The following is a 14,612-nucleotide window of genomic DNA, read 5'->3' as shown; positions in this document are numbered from 1 at the left end:
TTTAAAAGACTTCCTAGTGTATAAAATAAAACTGTGTCCAGCTGTATATAGCTGCCAATTAATTTTCTTTGTTTTCACTTTGTCTTTTGCTATTTGTATTATGACTCAATGTGGATTTGTGTTTATACAAATTTTATTTGCATGATTTCATGTTAAACCTCAAATAAATGTTTCCTTATGTGGAAAAAAATTTTAAAAATAACCCTTGCCTTTCACTCTGTACATTTAGTCTGTTTCATTTTTCTCCATAGAACTTATCTCCAAGAAATATAATAGTGTATATATTTATTTATTTGCTTATTTATTGACCATCTCCACCAATGGAGTATAAATTCCATTGAGGTCATGCTTGCTACCACAGTACCTAGCATGTAGTGAGAACAAAATACTTGCATGTTTAATGAGTAATAATAAATTTAGATAAATCCAAGACAAAATTCAACAATGCAAACTTCTCATTCTTTTGAAGATGCTATTACCTATTCTCACATGTTATTAATAGGCATCCATGGTGGCTTGAGTTAAGAAAAATGTTCTTTAGGATTTGTTATTAACTATGAATTTCAAATATAGGAGTTGTAGATAGTTATATTAGTCTACACTACTTTAGCATGATATTCAAAAATGAATTCCATTCAAATCTCATTATGTTCACCAAAGGATCTCACCTGCTCTTGTTCTAGAAGTATATCTTAGTTTTAGAATCACATTGTCTGAGTTCCAATTCAAATTTCACTCATTACTGGTTATATAATCTTGAACAAATGATTTAAACACTCTGTGCCTCTGCTTCTTTTTTTGTATAGTGGAAATAATATCCATAATATAAATTAAGAATTAAGAGAAATAATGTGTAGAAGGTACTTGCATATATTATCTGGTCCCCAATTTGCACTAAAAAAATGTCAGAAATTATTATTACCTATAAATTTCAGAAAGTTCTGTTTTGTCTCTGACTTAACAAAAAACTAAAATATTTCCAGGGACACTGATTCTTCTTACTATAAATTATTTTGTAACATATATGGTAGGCAAAGATTAAACACACACACACACACATACACACACACACACACACACACACACACACAGATGTCTAAGATTAGTACGTGCCAGCCCTACTTGGTCATAGTACTAGGTCCAGATATTTGACACTCAGATTCTGAATTCTGCTTATCTTCCTAGACTTCAGAGATCTGCTCACCTTTCTCTAATCAAGGACCCTCCCAGGACTTGACCACTTTCCTTCATTTTCTAACTGATTATGTGATAGTCAAACAATACTTCTTGCCGTTTGCGGGATCTTCATATATTTTAAATCTAGCATCTTTATCTCTTTGCCACAAACTTTGTAAATCATATTTCTGGTCGCTGTTGTCTGAATCTGACCCATTTCTGTTTCATTACAAGTGTGGATATTCATTCTGATAGCTTACTATGGCATACTTCTTAGCATAATTTCATATTATATTCTCTGGGGGATTTAGTCAGAGATTAAATTACTAAATTCAAACTCATGTCAACATCTACATTAATTTATTTGTTTTCTTCATCTAATTTATTTTTATTTTTCAGAGAATTTTTCTCTTCTACATATATTTTATTCCTGTACCTGTTTCTAAAACAAATGGTCTTTATTGAATACTTTACATGGTTAAATCAAGAGAATTTTTCTATTAAAATGGGTTTCATTTGTTTTTAAAAAATATTTTATTAAAGGGCAATTACTCTCTAGGACCTAACTAGTAAGAACTATTACATTGTTTTATACTGCTTTATTTGAACTATAAGTTATAGATTATTTACTAAATTAAAAATGCAATCTTCAAAATATATTTCTATTGCTTCTCTTAAAGTTTAACAACTCTGTTAGTGGATTGATTTGAAACATTCAGTTAGAACAAGGTAACAAAGGAGGAATAAATATGCTCAATTGTTTTTCATGTATAAGTGACTATATTACTTGAAAAAAAATTAAATACTTTATTTTAGTATATTCACTTTAATGTATACACTGTCCACTGATGATCATCACTAAATTTTAAATTTGTTTGCATATTTATAAATTTAAAGGCCAAAAAAAGTTAATATAAACTTTAACAGTAAAGAATAAGAAATAATTAGCCATATATTTTCCACTAAAGTTAATGACTTCATAGTGTTAAATTATAGTGTGAAAGTGCAGGCATTTTGTACTTTAACTGGATTAACGAATGAGCTACAGAGAGACAACATAAGTGAAGCTGAATAGATAGTAAATGCAATATTCAAACAAATAATTAAGGAGAACACTATGCTGTAAGTCTCTCAAAATAAAACTGAAGTCCTGAAGGTCTTGCCGATTAACATGCTAAATAAATATAAACCGGTGGTGTGATTCTGCCTTTAAAGCTAATGAGGTACTGAGATGCCTTTATACTAGAATAGCAGCACAGATGGGCAGCGGAGCTTTCTGATTTATCTAAGAAAAACATACAAGGGTTAGGGAGGACTCAAAAGAAAGGTCTAGAATAAGAGTTTGACCATTGGAAAGATTTAATAATACATCAGAGAATCATGAGTAATAGTCTCCAAAGTATACTGCAGATTGAACAAGATGCAGTATTAAGGAACAGCACAAGATGCTTAGTCATATAGTGAAATATTCTGACAATAAGCATAGGTAAAAACCAGACTGACTTTAAGTGAAACTGTGGAGCCATTTGCCCAGAGAGATGTTTAACATAGACTAGGTTTTCATTGATGACATAACTGTAACATAGGTCTTCCAAAAATGCTAAGAAGTTCACTAGTTACCTTCCAAACATATGATTATCAAAAAAAAACAAACTAGGCACTTCACTTAGCATTTAATAAAAACTCTTTTTCCTGACATCCATTTCACATTGTACTTGGCTGTTTTTAATGGTCTTTGGAATTCCAAAAAAATAAAAATTAAGATTTAGAATCAGAGAACCTGATTCTGAATTCCAGCAAAACCAGTTTTTCTTTTCAGTCACCATGACCAAGGTATAAGGAAATAAGGTTGTTTGTTAATGAAAAGAAATAACTCAGACCTGTACTCATGTTAAGAGAGAGACACACACCCAAGAAGGCACAGCAATTTCCATTAATTAAAAATAAATATATATTAAATTAAACCTTCTAAAAAGAAGATCCTAGGCTTCATGACATGCACATTAATAGAAGGGACTTAAAATAACAAATAATGTCTTCCTTTTTACAAATGTGCTTTCACCAAATACATAAGAATGATTTTAAAAAAATCTAAATATGATCATTGATAATGGGCAAAATTTAAAAGCAGATATCCCAGTTCAGAAAATCATAATTACAAGACTCAGAAGAAAAGCAGAATTTAGAAGAATCTCTATCACACCCAAAGAGAAATCAGTCCCTTATTTCCAAGGTTAATAATTATAAGTATTTTCCAGGTGAGAAGAAACTAGAAGTTGATAACAAACTCAATCTGCAAATGCATAGTTGCTTATCATTATGACAGAGTAGAAAATGTGTATATTTCTCATTCCTTAATGGGTTCAGTTACTGTCAATAAATCTTTTTGTTATCTTCAATAAATCCTAAGTTTAAAAAGAATATACTGTCAAGGTGTTGCTATACAAACCTCCATGAGCTAAATTACCTGTTCCCAAATATTATAGCTTGAAGTGAAAAAAACAAAAAGTAATACCCTTTAAGACTATCTTAAGGAGGATAAATTTGGCTTTGATAATCTACAAATGACAAAATCAAGATATCTTGTAAGTATCTAAAGAGTTCTTAGATAGCTTACTTTAAAACCAGGTTTTAAGTGTTTTAGACATTTGAAGGTTATAAATATGGGATGGAGCTCTTTAATGTGTATTGTATAGCTCCAAATTTTTTGTGATACACAAGAAAGATAAAATATACATAAATATTTATATAAAATTAAAGCCACAATGGGCAATTACTCTAGGATCAAAATATTATTAATCTGTTTAACAAATATCATTTTAAGCTATATGAAATTGCCATTTTTATAAGTCAGAAGTGGCTGAATATTGTCAGTTTCATATTGTCTGACTATTATTTTATTCAATTACTTCTGTATTTGAGGACCAGTTATAGACAATAGGAATGAAATTAGAGTCTGATGTGTAAGTAAATTAATCCTCTTCAGTTTTAATGGCCTTTTAGTATCTCTATAGCCTCCCTGGATAACTATTTTTAATCCATCCATTTATTCTGCTAATATTTATTTGGCACTTTATACCTAGGTATTGAAAATACATTCATTATCAAAGGAAACATAATTCTTGCCCTAATGAAGTTTAAATCTGAGTCAGAGAAACAGACATCAAAACAAACAACTCTCACAATATTGTAAATATAAGTATTGTGAAATGTGCATTAAAAAACAGGTCCAGAGGCCTTTGAAAGAGTAGACCAGGGAGATCATGTCTGATTTTTGAGGGTTCACATTTTGTAATCAGGAGTCCAAATTCTTTGAAGCATCTCAAGACTAGAGAATAGAGGGGGCTATGATAATGGTTAATATCCAATGTAATTTAGACTAAGTGCTTTATAGATATTATCCATTTAATTATAACAGCAGGACAGACACTATTCTAGTCCCCATTTTACTGATCAGAAACTGAATCTTAATGGGTTAAGTCACTTGCTTAAAAACATAAAATTAGTAAATGCACTTGATTTTAGTCAAAAGGCTGAGAGGTGATAAAACTAGTAAATGATATCAGAATTTGTACTCCAGCAGTTTCTCCCTTCAGAATCTACATTTTCAGCCATTATATATGTTGCCTCCTGTAGCTCAACTCTGATTTGTCTTGCATGGACAAATATCAACAGCCCTAGGATGAAACTCTTCTAAAATTATCCCTGAGATTTTTCAACCAAATCCTTTTCTTTGTAAGCTGAAATGGCATTGAGAAAAGTGGGGCAGGAAAATGCTGACCATGCTATCATGGTCAGTCAGCCAAGAAACAACTGAAGCTAAGGAGTCTCAAGTAGCCATCATTCTTTCCACACAATCCTGTGACATGTGATCTGAAGTTCCCTTTTAGTTTAGGACTGATACCTGAAATACAACACATGAGCTGAAGCAAACTTTATTGAACTCCGTAAATGCATACTTAAAATAAAACTAAAGCTTACAAATAAATGTAAAGGGACATTAGAGTCTTACACACTTGTTTGTGTACATGCGAAATGGAAATAAAAAGCCAACTCTAAATTTTAGTAGACAGGCAAAGATTAAAAGTTAAGTAAAACACACAATGTTAACTCCTTCAGAAGATTTAATTGGAAAGGGTGAAATACTTTCCAATACACCTGATAAGAATTCTTCTTAAACTGTTAATTTCATGGCAAATGACTTTTATTTACCTCTTCCCTTCAAACATGCCTCATAAAAAGTGATATTATGAATACTACTATTGAATGGACTTAATCTGAAATGTAAAATAACATTGAGAAATAAAATATAATGATGATTTTAGTCAGTAAATATCAACTATAAATGATAAAATTTCCTGTGCCACCGTATTCCCTCTCTGAGTACCCACCACTCCCATGTGGCTCAGAAAGAGAGGCATGATCTTGATCATTTCTCCCAGGTTTCATTTCTAGGAAGCATTTTCACTCTGTCCAGAAATTATAAATAAATATTTTTTATGGACATCTTCATCTATATGTAGCTGCCCAGGTTGTTTTGCAACCCATCACACTCGACAGAATATAGTAAAAAAAATGGAACATTATTTATAGAGAAAAGTTGTAGTATGTGAGCTCACATATAACACAGGTTACTTTGGTAGTAAGCAACAGAAACCAACACGAATATTTAAACAAAAAAGGAATGTATTAGATACAGGAGCTTGCAGGATTGGGGTAAGGCAAACACTCAGACTTTAAACTGACAAGAAACAGGTAACTATGAATCTTACCAGACTCTTCAAGTCAGTGTTGCTACTAGGATAAAATGTCAATCATTTGTTCTATTTTGAATTACTCTGCTCAAGTTTCAAATCCTCCTAAAAAAGAGACTCTGACTGAATATGCTAAGATCACAGGGCTCTCTATTTTTCCTGTATAAAGGAGGATTCCAGTAAAGTTCTAGCAAACATAGGCTCCAAAGACCACTTCTACTTCTGGAGTAAAAAAACTTGATTTATTGCATTAAAATGACTTCATACTAATGGAGGATCTTTTCCCATAAGGAAATCAGGATGCAGTTCCAAAGGACGAATCAATGTTGGTTGGCAGAAGAAAACAAAGTAAAACAGTTTTTCCCCTAAAGTGTACACATGCATCTCCTGTGACTCAACAATACCATTTCTGGATATCTGCCAAAACATAAATGCATTCATAGATTCCAAAAATATAATGCTCAAGAATATGCAGAAAATTTTCTTGATAGTAGGCAAAAACTAGAAATCACCCAAATGTCTATTAACAGTAAAATAGATAAACACTACATATAATAATATAGATGAATCTTACTTGTATACTGTTGAGGGGAAGAATCCAGTTATAGGGAGTACCTAATGTATGACCCTGTTCATAATTCTATTATCAAACTGAAAACAAGTCAATCTCACCTCTGATAGAAGTCAAAATATTCTTATACTCTAGGGAAAGTAGGGACAGGCACGGACCAGGAGGAAGTTCCTAGGGTGCTCCTGGTGGCCTGTTTCTTGATCCTGGTACTGTTAAGTTAGTAAAAAATCTATCCACCTGTGTATCCTCATGATTTGAGTACTTTTCTCTTGTGCTCCTCCATATGTTTGTATCACGTATGCACAATATCTACATACAAAATTGTGTAAAGGAAATACGGTGGCATAAATTATAGAACACAATTAGAATGGATAAAGAAATCCTATAGCTCTCCTAATGTCAAAATGACCAAAAACATAAAATGGAATAAGCATAATTTTTTTTATTAGTTTTCATGTAATACTAAAAGTGACTCATATACATGGCATTGTATTCATTTGCATACTTTCTGGAATAAGCCAAGCCAGGGTTCAATTCCCAGCACTACCATTTACTAAGTATTTAACCTCTAGTAAATTAATCTTGGTAAGCTTTAGTTTTTTAGCAGTAAAATGTATATATTAATACCCACATTTTAAGATTATAAATATTATACAACAAAATAATATATGTGAATAGCTTAGCACAGGATCCAACATGTAGTGGCACTGATTGCTATTGTTGTTGAAGTGCTTTCATATGTATTATCTGAAATTCACTATAACTCTGAGAGTGGCCATGCTAGATGAGATGTAGTGCAGTGTTCTTTAGAACATGAGACATATAAACACTGCTGGCACACAAAATGATTTCAAGTGGCACATAGATATTGTCTTCAATAACAATGGCATAATGAGAAAATTATCCTCTTTCAAAACCTTTGATTACATTAAGAAAAGTTCTTAGTTTGATTTTAGTATGTCTTCAACTCTTTCTATGGCTTGTTAATATCTCTTTTTAACAAGAAAAAAGAGCAAACCTCAGGCTCAGATTTTTAGCTAGATTCTCTTGCTTGAATTTAATGACAATGACTTAGTTTTGATTTTGTTCTGCATGGGAATTTTATGAACACCTCTCACTTATGGCAAATGTTACTGATTATTCATTTTCAATAACTATATATAGTTTTACACTACATAAATTTTTCAGGTTAAAATAGAGTAAATTAAGATATATTTAGGATATGATAGAACATTTGGAACACAGACTATAAAAAAAATGGCAATTTGTGATTTATGGATCAGACTCCCTGTGCCTCCCATCCAAAGGGAATTTAGAATAGGTATGCAAGAGAATCTGTTCCATAATCCTTAGGCCCCTGATCCAAATCAAATGTATTAATAGAGATCAAAGAAAAGAGAAGGGAAGGCTGCTGAAAAGATTTATTGTTGCAGTCTTCAGAAATCCTACTTTCAACTCCTAGAGGGGACAGGGCCTTCAAATCCTCTATTCCCCTCCCCCAAACACACACACACACACACACCCCTAGGAAAACTCTTTTTGAAATATGTTTGCTGAAATTGTTAGATACAGAGGGCTGGTGCTTGGTTTAAGCCTGAGAAATCTAAACCAGAATGGGATCTGGCTCCTGCCTATGAAAGACGGTCATAGTCTTTCCTTAGATAATGAAACCAGAAGAGTACTACTGTTGAAGGATCAGCTTGCGTTTCAGAATTTGGTAGGCTACATAATCCAAAGAAGTATTTCCTGAAGACTAGTGAATGCCACACCAGGATGAGAGAGAGAGCAGTCAAAGAAACATCTAGAGACAGAGGCCAGAGTTGTAGCAGCAGATGCTCAGCGAATGAAAAAGCCAGTGGACCTCTCTCAAGAAGGATGTCTGCTGCCCAGAAGAGCAGGACCAGAAGCAAACCTAGGAAAATTCCAAAAGTGTATATCATCTTCCAGGCCATAGTGAATGATGGAGCTCATTGCCAGATCACACCAAATGAAGGTCTATTTTGTCCTAACCTCTGACCAAACCTTCCTTCCCCTTGTTGAGGTCAGAAAAGCAATTGTTACGAGAAGGAGAAGGAAAAGCCAATCTCACTGTCTATCCCTCTCCTCTTTATCCTATTCATTTCCAATCTGAAACAGATCCCTACAAGCAGAGGTAGGATTATAGTAGAAGGAAAAGACGATTTAATATATGTAAATGTAATAACTTCCAATTACAGATATCAAATATTCTAATTTATGAATTGAGATTATATGCAATTCAGAAAGACTAAGGTCTGAGCAGAAAACTCACAGATTTAATAAAGTTTTCATCAAAAGAAAAAGAAGAATCATCAACAGGTAAAGAGACAACCATCTGAATGGGAAAATATATTGTAAGCAACACCTCCGATAAGGGCCTAATATCTAAAATATACAAAGAACTCATATGACTCAATAACAACAAAAAAAAAACAATTCAATCAAAAAAATGGGCAGAGGACCTGAACAGACACTTCTCCTTAGAGGACATACAAATGACCTACAAACATATAAAAAGATGCTCAACATCGCTAGCTATTAGGGAAATGCAAATCAAAACCATAATGAGATATCATCTCACAACTGTTAGAATAGCTATAATCAACAGGACAAGTGATAACAAATGGAGAGGATGCAGAGAAAAAGGAACCCTCATACACTGCTGGTGGGACTGCAAATTGGTTCAGTCACTATGGAAAACAGTGTGGAGTTTCCTCAAAAAGCTAAGAATTGATCTACCATATAATCCAGCAATCCCATGACTGGGTATTTACCCCAAAGACTTGAAAACCCATATCCAAAAAGATATTTTCACACCAATGTTCATAGCAGCACTATTCACAGTGGCCAGAACATGATTGGCTAAAGAAGCTGTGGTACATATATACAATGGAATATTACTCAGCCATTAGAAGACGTGAAATACTGCCATTTGCAACAACCTGGATGGACCTCGAGATAATCATTCTAAGTGAAATAAGCCAGTCTGAAAAAGTTGGAAATCACATGATATCACATATGTGGGATATAAACCTAAAAGCAACAAATGAACAGGACAAATAAACAGAGACTCATGGACATGGACAATGGACTAGTGATTACCAGAGGGTAGGGGTTGGGGGAGGAGGGAAGAGGTAGACAGGGTAAAGGGGGTCAAATATAGGGGGTCTGGGGGAAGGTGAAGTGAGTAAAGGGGATCAAATAAATGGTAGCTAAAGGAAACTGAACTCTGGGTGGTAATGATACAATAGAATATACAGATGTCAAATTATAATGTACACCTGAAAATTATATAATTGTATTAACCAATGTCACGCCAATAAATTTAATTTAAAAAAAAAAAGGAAGAGAAGATTAGTACACTGGAAAAAGTTTACAGGAATGGAAGAAGGCAGAAACAATTCATTATATGACGTCTGATTGCATCAAACATACTGGTTTATAGATATTAGACAAGAAATAAAATATAATGAACCTATCATGGGATAATTAGATGAATATGTAGGTAAAATTTGATATTTTCCTATGAATATGGAGGTAAAATTTGATATTTTCCTAAATTATATTCTCCTGTGCAGAAAGAATCAGAAGAACATACAATACAATTTCCATAAATGGAATAGTAACATGCAGAAATGCAGCATTAAAATTATTTTAGAAAACAAAAATTGAGATTAGAGGTAGAAATTTTTGCAATTAGAAATTGCAGATTTAAATATAAACTATCTTCAATATGAAATTATCATAAAATATTGGCCATGAGTCATATTTTTAAAATATGTCTTTTAGAAGATTTAGTAAGGCTTTGTATCATAAAATAAACATAAGGTAATTCAGAGTGGAAACTTCATTTCCTGTGAAGCTATAAACTTCTATGAGAAGTATAACCACATATTTCAAGCCCACAGCTTGAATGACTTAGAGGATTTTCATCTTATATTTACCTGCACTCAGAGCCACTGGGTTTATGTATGTAATCTTCTCAAATAATGTCTCACATTTATTATTTCATTCTACACATATTCTGAATACCTACCTACATTTCAGACCTTGTTCTAGCCAAGGTAGGTAAACAATAGTGAATGAGACATAAATATTCACTGCTCTCAGGAAGCACTGAAAAATTAATAAGTATGACATGTCACAAAATAATAGGAAGCCTAAAATAGTAGGAAGCTTCAAGGAGTGATGTGTAGTCCTAATGGGCAGTAAGGGAAGGGAAAAGATTGCTCATTACTTTTGTGCCCAATAAAAAATGTGGTCACTGAAACAGATTCACTATGCTCTTAAAATACCAATCAAAACATAATTGTGGTACCGACAAAAATAAAATGTATACATAGGACTAAATGAATGATTTCAAGTCATTTTGCATTATTTTAAATCAGGTGGCTCTGTTATATTTCAAAGCAAAAGTTCAAAAGAAATATTTTGTTTTTCATTTTATGTGGTATCATAGAAACTCTGCTAAGGAAAGATGGACATTTATCTCACAGTAGTTCATCCAGGCTATTATACTAATCACCATTTAACTTTTCCAGATGCTGTTGTTATTTTCATTTTGGTTTTTTTCTTAAGTCTACTAAACATATGACTACACTTAGTACAGTTCTCTTGTCCATTTTCTGACAGAGTCAGAAGATAAATAAAGAACTAGACGGCCAAAGTATCCACTGAAAATATCTCAAAGAAGGTATATTTTTGAAAGGTACCCTGAGGCATGAGAAGTTAATTTTGGATTTGAAAAATACTGTTTATTTAAAAGAAAAATTGAAGAAAATAACAATGGTTTAGGTTTAGAGCAAAACAATCTACTATAAAAATAAGCATCAAAGAAGAAAAATAAAAATATTCCATGTGGAAAAACATATTTCCCCGATGTGTTATGAAAAGTAACAAATACTAAATCACACTGAAGAAGAGACATTTCTTCATAGTGATTTTCTACAGAGTCAGCTGTGGCGAATCACTAATTTATGTTTAGAGAAATAAATAAGAATGAACAGTTTTAGTTGGAGAATTTTTAGGTTTTATGTTTAAACTTTCTTGGAAGGATCACTGGCTATTTTGTATGCGTAAAGGATACTTGCAAACACATACTCGAAGCATTTTATTGGTGATAAGAAGGCAGTAACGACCTATGAAATGTGTATGCATCACTATGGTGACAACAAAAACAGTAAATCTCCACCTCATTTATCCTTCCACCCTCCCACAAACAGTAGTTCTTCATTTTCCTGTTTTTGTTAATGGTATCATTATTTTCCTGGCTTGTGAAGTTGAAAGCAGCTGTTCAGATCACTGGTTTGGAATTAAAAAATCATCTGACCCAGCTCTATCATCAGCTATTTAACTTTGAGGTAAATACTTGATCTCTCTCAGCCTCAGTTCCCTTCTCTGTACAATAGGGACCATACTATCTTCCTCACTAACAATAATACATGGAACCTGAATATAGTAAGCATTCATTACATGAGCTGGTATTATTACTTTGATTATCCATCCTTTCTCAACATTACTATATTTTCTTTCTTATTCATGTTCATTCTGTCACTGAGCCTTTTGATCCTCATGTCCTAATGTCTCTAACTCCATATTTCCTAGAGTTCTACTTTTCTTGGTTGCCGATCCATGTTCTATCCTCCTCATAAACAAAAATGAAACAAAATTAATGTTTTAGAGCAGTGAATATTTATGTTTTGTACACCTGGTTTCTGCTCTAAGTACAACCTGTCCCTTTCCTCCTGCCAAGCCTACTTGAATGTGACACCCAGGTACATGAACTCACAGGCTGATAGCCTATCTAGCCTAAAATGTTTTCAGATGGAGAAGCCTGGAAAACTACCTATCTGGTAAGCAGAGTCTTTTGTTCCTTCTGAGCAAGGTTACTCTCTGACCTAAGGCATTTAACCTCCGTCACTACCTTTCATTAGGGATTCACCACACCTTCCCCCATAGAAGCTTTGATACTTATTGTAAAGAAAAAAACCTAAACAAAGAAAGAGAGTTTCTCTGTTGCCATAGATATCACAATCTCAACATGTATACTGAAAGTGCTCCCTTTGATTTCTTACCACTGGCTTCTTGGAGTACAAGTGATTGTGTTGACTTTGTGTCCTTTCCTTATTATTCCCCTCATTCTCCCACCCTTCCTCCTCTCTTCCTCTTCCTGCTCTTTCCTCACTCTTGCTCTCTACCCCTCCTTCTTTTATCTCTTTCCCCTTTCTTCCTTTTTATATGACCTGAATGGGTGAATAATGTTGTTTTTTTTTTTTTCAGATGATCTTGAATATGTTTGGATACCTCAAGGTGCATTTGGCTTAATCAATACTCAGTCACCCAGAACAGCACCTAGAATCTCCTATTCTAGATAGATGACATTAAAATAGAGTAAGGTATGAATATTCAGACTGATTGGATAAATAGAATTTAGCTCTTTGTGTTTTTCTGTTCTGTTTGACTGCCTTAGGATGATTAAACTCTTAGAGGAAGAAAGACATAACTTGTCTTAGAATAACATGAAAATATTTTGCCACATTTCTAGTGAATATTTGAACATTTGAAGATTTGCTTCCTTTCCTCAAGGAAAAAGAAAAAAAACTTGTTTTTGGTTGCTAACATGTTGAATTCTGGTCTTCCTGAATCATTAAGACCTCTAATAAAAGAGAAATTGAGGCTATGAGTCCATGTAGAGGGATAAAAGGGAATTTAGGAAATATTAGAGGTAGGAGGAAAGGCAGGATGATTACTAGATGAAATTACAAATATGCAGGAGCAATGAGAAAGAATCTCAGAGGTGTTATTCAGAGGGGGATGTGTGTGTGTGCGTGTGCGTGCAAACGTGTTTATAATGGAGGAAAGGAGTTTGAGCCTAAATATGAAGGCATTGACCCAGAGAAGCTCCAACATACAAAACAATGTTTGAGTGCTAGACACCACACTACATCAAAGTTCTTAGATGACAAATTTAGCTTTACTTGAGTGAGATTCTGCCACCAGCTATATTGAGGTCAGGTAGTCCCTTTGGTGTTTGTGGAGGAAGGAAATCAGCCCCTTCCTCACAGATCTTTCTATGCCTGTCCAACAGGGGAAATGCTGTGCCGTGGTAAGAAACTTTTTGTTCCTTTATGTCATTTTCAAGCCTTTCTACAATACCTCTAAAGAAACTGTAATCCTCAAAGTTACTCCTGTAAAATAGCAAGATGATGGGGAGGAATTCTCATATCTTTAATTTAGGGAGTTAAATGAGCAAACTCATCTCATTACACTTAAGGATGATAGGTATCTGAGATGAAACATTTCCACAACCGCTCTCCAAGCAGACCTTGACTGCCTGCTCTAGATCTTCTTCCACCTCAATGTGGGTAAAGTGTGGACTTGAGGACTCTAAGATCATGCAGACATCTGAGGCTCAATAAAATATTAGGAGTTCTGGAGAAGCTCCAACATATAACAATTTTCATTTTCTAATAAGCCATTAGTAATAATTCATCAATAATTCATTATAGTATAATAAATTATAGTATAGAATAATATCAATAATTCATTCCATATTTATCTATTTTGAGCTTCTCAACCACCAACTGCCTTCAGTTAAATTCTTCATGTAAAGAGGAGGATTAGAGGTGAGGCACTGATCTATACTTATCAGGGATTACTGATTTGTATTATTTCGGCTACTTGTTTTTCTCTTCTATCCCCCATTCCTTACCCTGCTTGGCAAATTATGGACAAAACAAAACAAGACCTAAAGCACAATGTGATACCACTGCCTCCCATACCACCATCCCATTGACCCTAATATCCCATATAATCTCCGGTTTGGAAATTACTTTTCCATGAAGTTGATCTCAATGTACATAAAATCACACATCTAGACATAGAACTCCTTGTCTATGTCATCTTTAGGGCCTGGGGCATTAATTCAAGGCTATGTAAGCTCCTATGACAAAGAATTTCAGATCTTGGCTGAAGTAATGAGACAAAAATCTCACTGGCAGCTTTGTATGAAGCAAAAAGGCCATCTTTTTCAGGCATTTTACTTATCTATATCCTGTGTGCTAGAAAATAACAAGAAAAACGTATATCCCAAA

This window comes from Pteropus medius, unplaced genomic scaffold, assembly GCF_902729225.1.
Source record: "Pteropus medius unplaced genomic scaffold, Ma_sr-lr_union100, whole genome shotgun sequence".
NCBI classification, from domain to species: domain Eukaryota; kingdom Metazoa; phylum Chordata; class Mammalia; order Chiroptera; family Pteropodidae; genus Pteropus; species Pteropus medius.
The sequence above is the reverse complement of the archived record's forward strand: the minus strand, read 5'-3'. Positions refer to the sequence as shown.